Source organism: Canis lupus, chromosome 7 (assembly GCF_011100685.1).
Source record: "Canis lupus familiaris isolate Mischka breed German Shepherd chromosome 7, alternate assembly UU_Cfam_GSD_1.0, whole genome shotgun sequence".
Taxonomy (NCBI): domain Eukaryota; kingdom Metazoa; phylum Chordata; class Mammalia; order Carnivora; family Canidae; genus Canis; species Canis lupus.
In genome coordinates, this window is record NC_049228.1 from 66,483,397 (window position 1) to 66,495,704 (window position 12,308).

The following is a 12,308-nucleotide window of genomic DNA, read 5'->3' on the forward strand; positions in this document are numbered from 1 at the left end:
CCTCATTAGAGTCATCTGGAATATGCCATTAAAGTGCATATTATCAGGAACAGGGGGTGGGGGTAGGGCCATAGGCAGGTTTTTGCCAAGTAACACAACGTATGGTGATGTGGGCAAATGGCCTCACCCATCAATACCTCTGGTTTTGGTTTCTAAAATACAGACTCCAGACGAAACGGTCAAGCAGCTCAATAAAGTTTTGTGGGAGATGTGTTGTCAGAAAACCAGGCTTGACGTCAGGCTTGATAAACTGAGAGCACACTTCGGTTGTACTTAGCTTCTCAAAAGCAAGTCAGGAAGGGGAGAGGCCGCGCGTATGATCATCTCTCTTCAAATTCTCCGAAGCACAGATCTAGTCTCTTAGCAATTTTGATACTTATAATGTGGTATTACCACGGAATTAGGTACCGGTTTTACCTAATCTCACAGCTCTGCAAATAAAAATGGCACAGTAAGCGTGTTCAAGAGTGTGGGAACCACGAGTCCTAGTGATGGAAACCTGTGCTCTATCTTCAGAGGCTTCCAAGAACCAAAGCTTTGTCTGAACACCCGCCATGACTAAGTCGCGTGGAACGTCCTACGATTTCTGGACTCCCGCGCGCCCGCACACAAGGAGGCAAGTGTGCAACCATGAGGTGAAGCCCGGGATTGTTTGGAAGCGCTGTTGAGTGCAGTGCCGGGGAACTGCAATTGCTTCCCCTTCTCTTCACATCGGCCCAGGTCGAAGATTAAAGGCATTTGAAATAGAGGTCGCAGAGAGCAGGGCCCGCAACCCACACAGGGACCGGCGGCGACGCACTTCCAAGACTAACCAACCACCAGGGCCGGGAGCGTGGGTGGCTCTACCAGGAGACGTCCCAGCAAGGGCCAGCGGCTGCCGCCGGGGGGCGCCGCCGCTCCCCTGCGAGGCTCCCACCCGCGGGGCGCGCACGCGAGGCCTCCCACTGCGCCTGCGCTGAGGGTGTGCGCCGGCTTGCCTTTCCCCGACGCCCGGCAGTCCCCGCCTGGGTGAAAAACTGCGTGACACGCAGCGAGCGTGGCGGCCATCTTCCTCTTCTGGGCACGTCAGCTGAGCCTGTGACCGCTGAAGAGGAGCGTTGCGCAAGCGCGACCAAGACGGGCACAGGTAACTCCCATCTGACGGGCGAGGCGTCGCCGTCGTCGCCGGAAGTTTGGCGTATTTGCACCGCGGGAGAGGCGGCGGTCGCGGCAGGAGCAGCTGTCTCCTGGTACCCGGATGTGAGGCGATCCGCTGGCTCGCGTTGGACCCTCGGCCGGGAGCGAGGAAGGTAAGGCTGTCTTTCCAGCCGTCCCCCCCGCCCAGTGTCGCGCCGCCTGCGTCCTCACCTCGCTTTTGCCAGCCTCTCGGGAGAGCTGGGTGACTCCCTCCCCCCCTTCCTGTCCCACCTCCTGTGTCGTTTTGCATCGTGCGCTTCTTCCTACTCCTCTGGTCCGGGCTCCTGGAGCTCCTGGGAGGGAGTGGGCGGCCCAAAGACCCTGTCGCTGGAGGTGGGCACTCATCCTGGCGTCTCGGCTGCCGGTCGCCTCATCACCTGCCGCTGCTGGGTAGGTAGGCAGAGGTACTGAGGGGCCGTGACGGAGGACCGCGGGTCAGGCCAGGGCTCCCAAGGCGGCCGACGGGGCATCCGGAACCCCGAGGTGAGGCGCGCAGCCATTGCAGCTGCTGGGGCGGTGTCGGCGCTGGCCGGCAGGTAGCCCCGGGCCTTGTCCCCGCCCTCGGCGGCGTTCCCTCCCCGCGCTTTCCGCGGGCCAGCCCCGCCAGCCGTCGCAGAGTTGCGGTCCCTGCGGCTTGCTCCTCCGCCTCCGCCGTCGCCGCCGGCCGCTGACCCCGCCTGAACCTTGAGGCCTCTGCAATCTGCGGGGTGCTATGTGGGGCTCTTGGAGGGGAGCAGTGGCCTGGGTCCAAGGTCAGCGAGTAATTCAGGTTGGACTTGAAGGTCTGGGCACAGGTAGGGCCGATCTGGAGTAGAAATGGGTGCATTGAAGGCCATAGTGAAGTTGATAGGGATAGATGCGGGCAGAAGGGATTGATTGGGTCCTTTATTTTGGTCACTGTTCGTTCATGAGATTATTTACAAGGTGGGGGGGGGGGGCTTTTTTTTTTTTTTTTAATTCAGGCGGAATGGGATAGCGAGTCCAGAAATTAGAGAAGTCTCCCATCCCCACACTAGAAACCTCTCCTCACCCCCCACCTCTCATCTCCCCATCCCCCCACCTCTAAATTTGAGTTCCTGGAAACCCTGGCGCAGGTACTGTATTTTCCGGGGGCGGGCAGGGCGCAGAAGCAGTTAAATCGTTGTGCTTTGAGGAGTACTGTGAACCTTTTTTTTAGGTAGTTGAAATGGGATTCTTTGAGCAGGAAGTAATTGCAGCACCCAGTATTTAACTAGTATTATCACATAATGTTTCAGTGAATAATGAACTTTTGCAAAAACCAATGAAAGAGGGCCACTTAGTGGAATAGTAAGATGTGAGTGGGTTTTGCTTTTCCTCCTTTAATTTTAAAAAGCTAGGTAACACGGATTTCAGTTTAAAACCTAGTTGCAGCGAACTCTGGTACTTTCAGTCTCTCTTTTTGTTGGGTCTTTAGTTTCTGCTTTTCATAAGGCATCTACGACAATGGAACGATTTTTAGTTTGAACAACTTAATACTTCTCGTTATGGAATTAGATATGCGAGTAGGATGAAAAGTGCTTAAAAACCGCTTAATTTGGAAGCTGCAGATTCAGGCCTAGGGCATGTAAGGAAATCAGAAAACTTTCTCCTTTTTAGGCAGAATGCAGTATAGATTATTATATATATAATTATATATATAATTTTGGTTAGATGTGTGACTTCGGAAGTACTCTTCTTAGAACAAAACTTGCCCTGGCTTATGAGCTTCTGTCCACCGTAATCATCCTGGCTTAGGAAGATTTGCTATCATTTCTCATTGGTCCATATTACAATTCTGTAATGAACAATGATTTTTTTTAACATCAGACTCATTTATACAAAGTTTTGTGCTACGCATTTAAATCAATAAATTATGCTTCCAAAAGGAAGGAAAAAGAGCCCTAATTAATAAATAACATTACCCCCCATTGCTGGATGCCTTTTATAGCTTGGTGATTTATTACAGCATGGGCTGATTGTATTTATTGTAATAATGACGGTAACTAGCATTGCACGGTTCAAAATAATTTTTTTTAAGATTTTTATTTATTTATTTATTCATGAGAGACACAGAGAGAGGGGCTGAGACATAACGCAGAGGGAGAAGCAGGCTCCCTGCTCCATCCCTGGACCTGGGGATTAGGCCCTGAGCCACTCAGGCATCCCAATGATTTTTTTTTTTTTTAAGATTATTTATTTATTCATGAGACACACACACAGAGAGAGAGAGAGAGAGAGAGAGGGACAGAGACAGAGACAGAGGGAGAAGCAGGCTCCATGCAGGGAGCCTGACATGGGACTTGATCCCGGGTCTTCAGGATCAGGCCCTGGACTGAAGGCAGTGCTAAGTCGCTGAGCCACCTGGGCTGCCCTTTGTTGTTGTTTTTTTTTTTTAATTTTTTTTAATTTTTATTTATTTATGATAGTCACAGAGAGAGAGAGAGAGAGAGAGAGGCAGAGACAGGCAGAGGGAGAAGCAGGCTCCATGGACCAGGAGCCCGACGCGGGATCCGATCCCGGGTCTCCAGGATCGCGCCCAGGGCCAAAGGCAGGCACCAAACCGCTGCGCCACTCAGGGATCCCTGTTGTTGTTGTTTTTAATAGTTAAAATATTTTTCCATGATTTTGGGGGGGCAGATTTAGGTTCCATGTAGAGTTCTTTGATTAACCTTTCTTGAAGGTGATCAGAAGTTTTTTAAGATGTTGTTTGAAATCAGCTCTAGTAAAATTGTTATTGTAGGTAATTCATTTAAGGGCTGTGTTACTCTTCAGCAGCCCAAATTTTTCTGTGCATCTTTTTCTTGATGTAGTGAAAGTTCTTTGTCTCTATTTCTGTATAAGTTCTATGTTATAGCTGTATCATACTACTGTAGTACCTTTTGGCAGATGGATAATTCTGCTAGCTTGACCATCCTTTTTTTTTTTTTGAGGGAGCTGTATGTTATGCTTAATTGCATTATGGTACATCTGAAGAAAGCAGTATTTATGTCTTCTGCTTTTTTCAGCTTACTTCAAAAACATTGATGGCTGCAAATGTGAGATTCGGAGAGAGGAAATAAAGTGGAGTATTAAATATTATTTTAAAGAAGTGGCTCTCAGACTTTTTGGCTTAGGATCTCTTTACACTCTTAAATTATCTAGGATTCCAAGTAGCTTTTGTTTATATGGCTTACGTCTATTGGTAATTCTTGCAATCTAAGTTATTTTAAATATTTAATTCATTTAACCACAGCTAATAACCTAATTACAGGTTAGTATAAATAACATTTTTTTATGAAAAACAACTATTTTCCAAAACAAAAATTTAGCGAAAGAATGGCAACTGTTTTACATTTCTGTAAAACAAAACGCAGAGGGACTGAGACATCTCTTTACCATTTGGCCTAATGGAAAATGGCTAGATTTTCCTATCAATTTTTGCACTCAGTCATATGTTATTCTGGTTGAAGTGTATGAAGAAAATTCAGCTTCACACCAAATATGTTGGGAAGAGTACATTAATAATCTTTTCAGTTAATTGTGATATTTTTCTTTGATTCTACAACAAAACTCAACAAGTGGTAATTTTTTAAAGGTTAATTGCAATGTGGAATCTGAAATCAGCTCTATATACTTTTTATACAATGTTGTGTTAAAAATCATTGGTCTGTTTTGCACTTTAATCTTTTACTCAATGATTTTGATTTAATGTACCCCTTCAAAGGATCTCTGGAATCCCCATGGTCCCCATATCACGCCTTGAGAACTATTGCTTTAATGTAAATAATTCAGTAGTTTAGAATGAATGTAGTTACTGAAGCTGAAAGGGGTAATGATAGTATGGAAGTGAAGTTGTCAAATAGTTAAGGGAAACCAGGGGTAACTAAGGTAAATATTTTCTTTTTTATGCTTTTTATAAGAAATACTATTGTATCAGTAATATTAATGTTTATAACTAATTTTTAGTGTATTTATTAACAAGTGCTTATGATGTGCCAGGAGCTCTTTTAAGGAGTTTATATTAGGGAATATTTCTTTTGTATCGTCTTCAGTGATGGTTAAGAGAAAGGCAAATATAACTTAACTTCTTTTCCTACAGATAGTACAGTCTTCCTGATGTATTATTTGTAATGCAGATACAGTTCCATTTTATTTTATTTTGTTTTATGTTTAAGTAAGCTCTAGGTCCCAGCATGGGGCTTGAACTTCCACTTGGAGTTCAAGAGTGGCATGCTCTCCTGACTCTCCTAGCCAGCCAGGTGCTATCTATCTATTCATTAATTTTATTTTTTTACTTTTTAATCTTTTATTTATTTATTTTTTTAAAAATACTTTATTTATTTATTCCTGAGAGACACAGAGAGAAGGCAGAGACATAGGCAGAGGGAGAAGCAGGCTCCTCACAGGGAGCCCAATGTGGGACTTGATCCCAGGACCCCAGGATCACGCCCTGAGCCAAAGGCAGACACTCATCTGAGCCACCGGTGTCCCCAATGTCTAACTTTAAAGATTTTATTTATTTGAGAAAGAGAGAGAGTGTGCGGGCGGGGAGCAGAGGGAGAGGGCGAAGCAGACTCCCTGCTGAGCAGGAAGCCCAATGCCTGCTCCATGAAGGGCTTGATCCCAGGACCCTGATATAGTGACCTGAGCTGAAGGCAGACACTTAAGGGATTGAGCCACCTAGGCACCCCTCCAGTCTCTCATTTCAATATTTTTATCACCCCAAGAAGTCCCATGCCTATACTAGTGTGTCATTCATTTCCATTCCTTCCTAGCCCTTTAGTACCAGCAAGCCATTTGTTTTTATAGATTTGTCTGTTCTGGACATTTCATATAAATTGAATCATATAACATGTGATCTGGACATTTTATGTAAATTGGATCATACAACATAATCTTTTGTGACTAGCTTCTTTTACTTAGCATAATGTTCTGTGTAGCTTGTATGAGTACTTCATTCCAGTTTTTGGCTAAATACAATTTGTTATATGTGTATACCACATTCTGTTTATTCATTTATCAGTTGATGGACATTTAGATTGTGTCTGCTTTTTGACTGTTACGAATAATGCTGCTATGAACATTTGTGTACAAGTTATTTTGTAGATGTAATCAGATTCACTTTCAAGCTTTCCCAACATATTTTACATAAACAATATTTAATTTTTTATTTCACGGGTGATAAGTTTGTTCATTTTTGATGTGAAAGATACAAACGTTACCTAAACCCTTAAGTAAAATGTGAAAGTATTCTTTGTGTACTCTTTCATCTCCATCTTTAACACTGTTAATGTTTTAATGTATATGCTTTCAGTGTGTTTTCTCTGTGTTAGCACAACTGTATATGACACATTCATTTATTTCTTTCTTGGAAATTATATTTATGCAGTTTGTGTACTTTTTATTTCTAATTATTATTTTTTAAAAATGATTTTATTTATTAGAGAGAGAGAGAGGGAGAGAGCATGATCAGGGTAGGGGAGAGGAGCAGAGGGTGAGGGAGAAGCAGACTTCTTGCTAAGTGGGGAGTCCAATGAGAGGCTTGATTGATCCCAGGACCCTGAGATCATGACGTGAGCTGAAGGCAGACGCTTAACTGACTGAGACACCTAGATGATCATAGATCTGTGTTGGCATTTTATTTTTCTTTTTTTGGGCATTTGGGCTGTTTTGGATATTTTTGTGATGTAAATGCTTCTGTTTCATCATTGTTGTCATTATTAAATTGTCCCTTTTTTTTTTTTTTGGCTTTGTTTTCCTGATGTGGGTGGATGGTGGTATAATAAATTGTGGAGGATGAGCATAGTAGAATGACAGTTGAATTTAAGTTGCCTTTAAGAAATCAGGATGGAGATGTCTAGTAGGCTGTTGGATATCCCGAGTAGCACTAGGGATAGAGATTTTCTTGGGGATCTGATTGTGTCTTAACAGTTTATAGGCAGTAATTGGAGAAATTGATGTTTTTGGATAAATTATCTAGTGAGTGTCTTTTGTAATGAGAGGACAAAACCTTGGAATGCTAATTTATAAGAGGCTGGTAGAAGAAGAGAATTTTAAAAATTAAGGAAGTTGTCCATATCTGGCTTTTGTTTTTGTAAGCTCTATGCCCAGCATAGGGCTTGAACTCATGACCCCTAGATCAAGAGCCGAACCCGAAATCAAGAGTTGGATGCTCTACTGACTGAGCCAGCTGGGGCCCCCTTCTCCTTTTTTATTTTATTTTTTTATTTTTTTATTTTTTCCTTCTCCTTTTTTAAAGTAAACTCTAGGGATGCTTGGGTGGCTCAGAGGTTGAGCATCTGCCTTTGGCTCAGAGTGATCCTGCAGGGAGCCTGCTTCTCCCTCTGCCTCTGCCTCTGCCTCTCTGGGTCTCTCATGAATGAATAAATAAAAACTTTAAAAAAACAAAACAAAACGGTACCTGGGTGGCTCAGGTGTTTAAGTGTCTGCCTTCAGATTAGCTCATGATCTCAGGGTCCTGGGAATCAAGCCCTACATCAGGCTTCTGGCTCAGCAGGGAGCCTGCTTCTCCCTTTCCCTCTGCCTATCACTCCCCCTACTTGTGCACTTTCATTTTCTGTCAGACAAATAAATAAAATCTTAAAAAAAAAAAAAAAAAACTATTGTAGAATCCAACTCAGTATACCTTTCAATCCCACCCTCAGTTCTAAAAATCAAATATTTTTCAGACAGTAACAAATGTCCCCTGAGAGGCAAAATCACCCTTGTTCGAGCATTTGGCTTACCTTCTTTTCAATTCCTCTAGCAGTAGTGTCTGTTAGGTAAGCAAAATGCTGGAGCTGCACAAATCTCAGCAACCTTCTGTGTTCCTGCACTATATTCAAGTTTCTGTAAGGCTTAGTGTTTGGTGATTCCTGTTCTTTCTTTCCACAAGCTTTGGCTCTAAAAATTGAGTCTTCACTTTCTTATTTCTCTGGGTATCCTGCCAATTCATTCACCTACTATTTAAGGTAATCCAAGTATTTCTCATGTTCTAAAACCTCCTAAAAACACTTAGAGATTAAAAAACATTTTAAGTAACAAAGTTTAAGCTAATTACTGCTAACCAAAAATGTAAAATGTCACAACTGAAGCAAAGATAGACCATTAATAGAGAATGCTACAGAAAATATACACAGTAACACAAGGTAGTGCCCCTAACAAGTTTTTCCAAACATTCAAAACCTTAATTTCTATTACACAAATGGCTCCAAACTATGTAGGTAACATTCTCATCAGCTTATTTTAAGTGGCATATATGGTTGGTGATAAAAAAAATTTTTGTAAGAACAAAACTAAAAAAAGGACTATAAGCCCCAACCAGTAATTTTAGCAACAGGATACCCACTATCAATATTTATCCTAAGAAGAGAAGCAGAAATACCACTGTAAAAATTATATTCAGAATCAATCAACTTGATAGAAAAAACAAACTGTAAAACTGCTGTAATTTTCTCAAATTGGTAATAGTGATTCAGTAAAATTCAGCATTACTTAAAACTCTAAAAAACCTAGATATGGGGGCCCGGGCTGGCTCAGTTGGTAGAGCATGTGACTCTTGATCTGAGGTCATAAGTTTGAGCTCCATGTTGGGATTAGTTTTTTTTTTTTTTTCCTAAGAGTTTATTTTATTTATTTTTAAAAAGATTTTATTTATTTATTCATGAGAGACACAGAGAGGCAGAGACAGAGGCAGAAGGAGAAGCAGGCTCCATGCAGGGAGCCCAATATGGGACTTGACCCCAGGATCATGCTCTGAGCTGAAGGCAGACACTCAACTGCTGAGCCACCCAGGCACCCCAAGATTTTATTTATTAATTCATGAGAGACACACACACAGAGGCAGGGACATAGGCAGAGGGAGAAGCAGGCTCCTCGCAGTGAGCCTAATGTAGGACTCAATCCCTGGACCCCAGGATCACAACCTGAGCAAAGGCAGACGCTCAACCGCTGGGCCACCCAGGTGTCCCGTTCTTGCCACTTTTATTCAACATTGTACTGGAGGGTCTAGCCAGGGAAATTAAGCAAGAAAAAGATATATAGGCATCCAAATTGGGTGATAGGCATGCAGGAGGGCCTATGATGTGATAAGCAATGGGTGTAGAACACATCTGTAACTAATTGAATTTTTAAAAATCAAATAACAAATAAAAGTGATACAGAACTGTAAAAAAAAATAAAGTAAAATAAGGGCATCCAGATTGGAAAGGAGAAATAAGGGCAGCCCCAGTGGCGCAGCGGTTTAGTGCTGCCTGTAGCCCGGGGTGTGAACCTGGAGACCTGGGATCGAGTCCCACATCGGGCTTCCTGCATGGAGCCTGCTTCTTCCTCTGCCTGTGTCTCTGCCTCTCGCTCTCTCTCTCTCTTTCTCTTTCTGAATAAATAAATCTTAAAAAAAAAAAAAAGGAAAGGAGAAATAAAATGATTTCTGTTTGCAGATGACATGATCTTATATGTAGAAATTCTCAGAAATCCATGAAAAAGGCCCTAACACCTATTAGTTTTAATAAGTGAATTCAACAAGGTTTTATGATACAAAATCAATGCAGTTGTATTTCTGTATACTAGTAATGAACGATCTAAAATGGAAATTAAGAAACCAGTTTCTTTTATAACAGAATCAAAAAGAACAAGGTACTTAGGAATAAATTTAACAAATGAAGTGTGAGGCTTGTACTCTGAAAATTCTAAAATATCATTTAAAAAATTAAAGACGACTTGAGTAAATGAAAAGCTATCCATGTTCAAGAATTGGAAGACTTACTCTTAAGATGGCAATACTCCTCAGATTGATCTACAGATTCAGTGTAATCCCTATCAAAATCCTAGCTGACATTTTTGCAGAAATTTGCCAGCTGATCCTAAAATTAATATCAGAGAGCCAGAATAATCTTGGAAAAAGAATAGTGAAGTTGAGAGACTCACACTTTCTTATTTAAAAACTTAACTACAAAGGGAGCCAAGAGTATATGATGGGGAAATGACAGTCTCAATAAATGTTAATGGGAAAACTGGACAGCCACATACAAAAGAATGAAACTGGACCACTATCTTAAATTACATACAAAAATTAATTTAAAGTGGATTAAAGACTTGAATGTAAGACTTGAGAACATAAAACTCCTGGAACAAAAACATAGGGAGTAAGCTCCTTGACATAGGTCTTGGTGGTGATGTTGTGAATATACAATGGAGGTGCCTGGGTGGCACAGTAGGTTAAGTGTCCAGCTCTTGGTTTCAGCTTGGATCAGGGTTATGGGATTAAACCCTGTGTTGGGCTCTGTGTTGAATGTGGAATCTGCTTGGGACTCTCTCTCACTCTCTCTCTGCCCTTCCACCATGTGCATACATACTCTCTCTCAACTATATAAATCTTAAAAAGCAACAAAAGCAAAAAAACCCAAAAACAACAACAACAACAACAAAAACAAAAAACAAGTGGGACTGCATCATACTAAAAATAGCTTCTGCGTGGCAAAGGAAACTATCACAAAACAAAAAGGCAACCTATGGAATAGAAGAAAATATTTGCAAATTAATATTTGATACGTGGTTTATATTCAAAATAAAAAATCCAATTAAAAATGGGCAGAGGGGATCCCTGGGTGGCTCAGTGGTTTAGCACCTGCCTTTGGCCCAGGGTGCCATCCTGGAGTCCCGGGATCAAGTCCCGTGTTGGGCTCCCGGCATGGAGCCTACTTCTCCCTCTGCCTGTGTCTCTGCCTCTCTCTTTCTTTCTCTCTCTGTGTCTATCATGAATAAATAAATAACTCTTTAAAAAAAAATGGGCAGAAGATCTGAATAGATATTTTTTTCAGAGAAGACATACAATTGGCCAATAGGTGCAAGGAAAGATGCTTAACATCACTAGTCACCAGGAAAATGCAAATCAAAATCACCATGAAATACCATCTTACACCTGTTGGAATGGCTGTCATCAAAAAGACAACAAATAAGTGTTGGCAAGGATGTAGAGAAAGGAAACCCTTGTTTACTGTCAGTGGGGATGTGAATGGGTATCACGAGCGTGGAAAACAGTACGAGGGTGCTTTAAAAAATAAAAAAACAGAACTATCATCCAGCAATACTCCTGAGTATTTTTTTGGAGAAAACAAAAATACTATTTTAAACAGATGTATGCACCCCTTGCTCATTATTCATAGTAATTAAGAACACAGCATAAATGTCCATTGATAAATGGATGAAAAAATATATACACAATGGAGTATTCCTCAGCCATAAAAAATGAAATCTTGCCATTTGTGACAACATGGATAGACCTTGAGGGCATTCTGCTAAGCGAAATAAGTCAGGGAAGACAAATACTGTGTGATCCCATTTATTTGAGGAATCTAAAAACAAACAAAAATAAAACAAACTAAGTGCGTAGATACAGAGAACAGATTGGTGGTTGCCAGAGGTGGGGGTAGGTGAAATGGGTGAAGTTCAGGAAGGGGTCAAAAGGTACAAACTTCCAGTTATAAAATAGTCATGGGGATATAATGTACAGCATAATGACTATAACTAATAATATTATATATTTGGAAATTACTAAGACAGTAGATCATAAAATTTTCATTACGGGATCCCTGGGTGGCGCAGCGGTTTAGCGCCTGCCTTTGGCCCAGGGCGCGATCCTGGAGACCCGGCATCGAATCCCACGTCGGTCTCCTGGTGCATGGAGCCTGCTTCTCCCTCTGCCTGTGTCTCTGCCTCTCTCTCTCTCACTGTGTGCCTATCATAAAAAAAATAAAAAAATTAAAAAAAAAAGAGTTGGACACTCAACTGACTAAAAAAAAATTTTTTTTTTCATTACAAGAAAAAAGATTTTAGTGTCTGTATAGAGACACATTAACTGGCTTATTGCGGCGATCATGTTGAAATCTATACAAGTGTGTTAAACACCCAAATCTAATGCAATGTGTCGATTATATCTCAATTAGAAAAAAATTTCTACAAAGCTACAGTAATAGTGTTTGTGGTATTGGCATTAACATCATACAGATGAGTGGAACAGGATAGAGAATTTAGAATTAAACCCACATATTTATGGACAATTGATTTTTGACTAGATTACCAAGACAATTCAGTAGGTAATGAATGGTCTTTTTTTTTTTTTTTTAAACCCCAAACCTGGGTTTGGTGGGCTTTTA

General features: G+C 41.5%; 1 protein-coding gene across 9 annotated transcripts in view; it reads left to right on the forward strand.

Annotated features, from left to right (window-relative positions):
• Positions 1-998: 998 nt before the first annotated feature.
• The window catches only part of ESCO1 (establishment of sister chromatid cohesion N-acetyltransferase 1), a 72,992-nt gene continuing 61,682 nt past the window's right edge, over positions 999-12,308 (forward strand). For 7 of the 9 annotated variants that reach the window (XR_005362580.1, XR_005362581.1, XM_038543681.1 and 4 more), the window contains exon 1: positions 1,247-1,289. The gene's annotated coding sequence lies outside the window, so the exon portion shown is untranslated. Of the gene's footprint in view, positions 1,290-1,420; positions 1,567-12,308 lie in introns of those variants that run through there. The other 2 variants (XM_038543685.1, XM_038543686.1) reach the window with 2 other exon arrangements.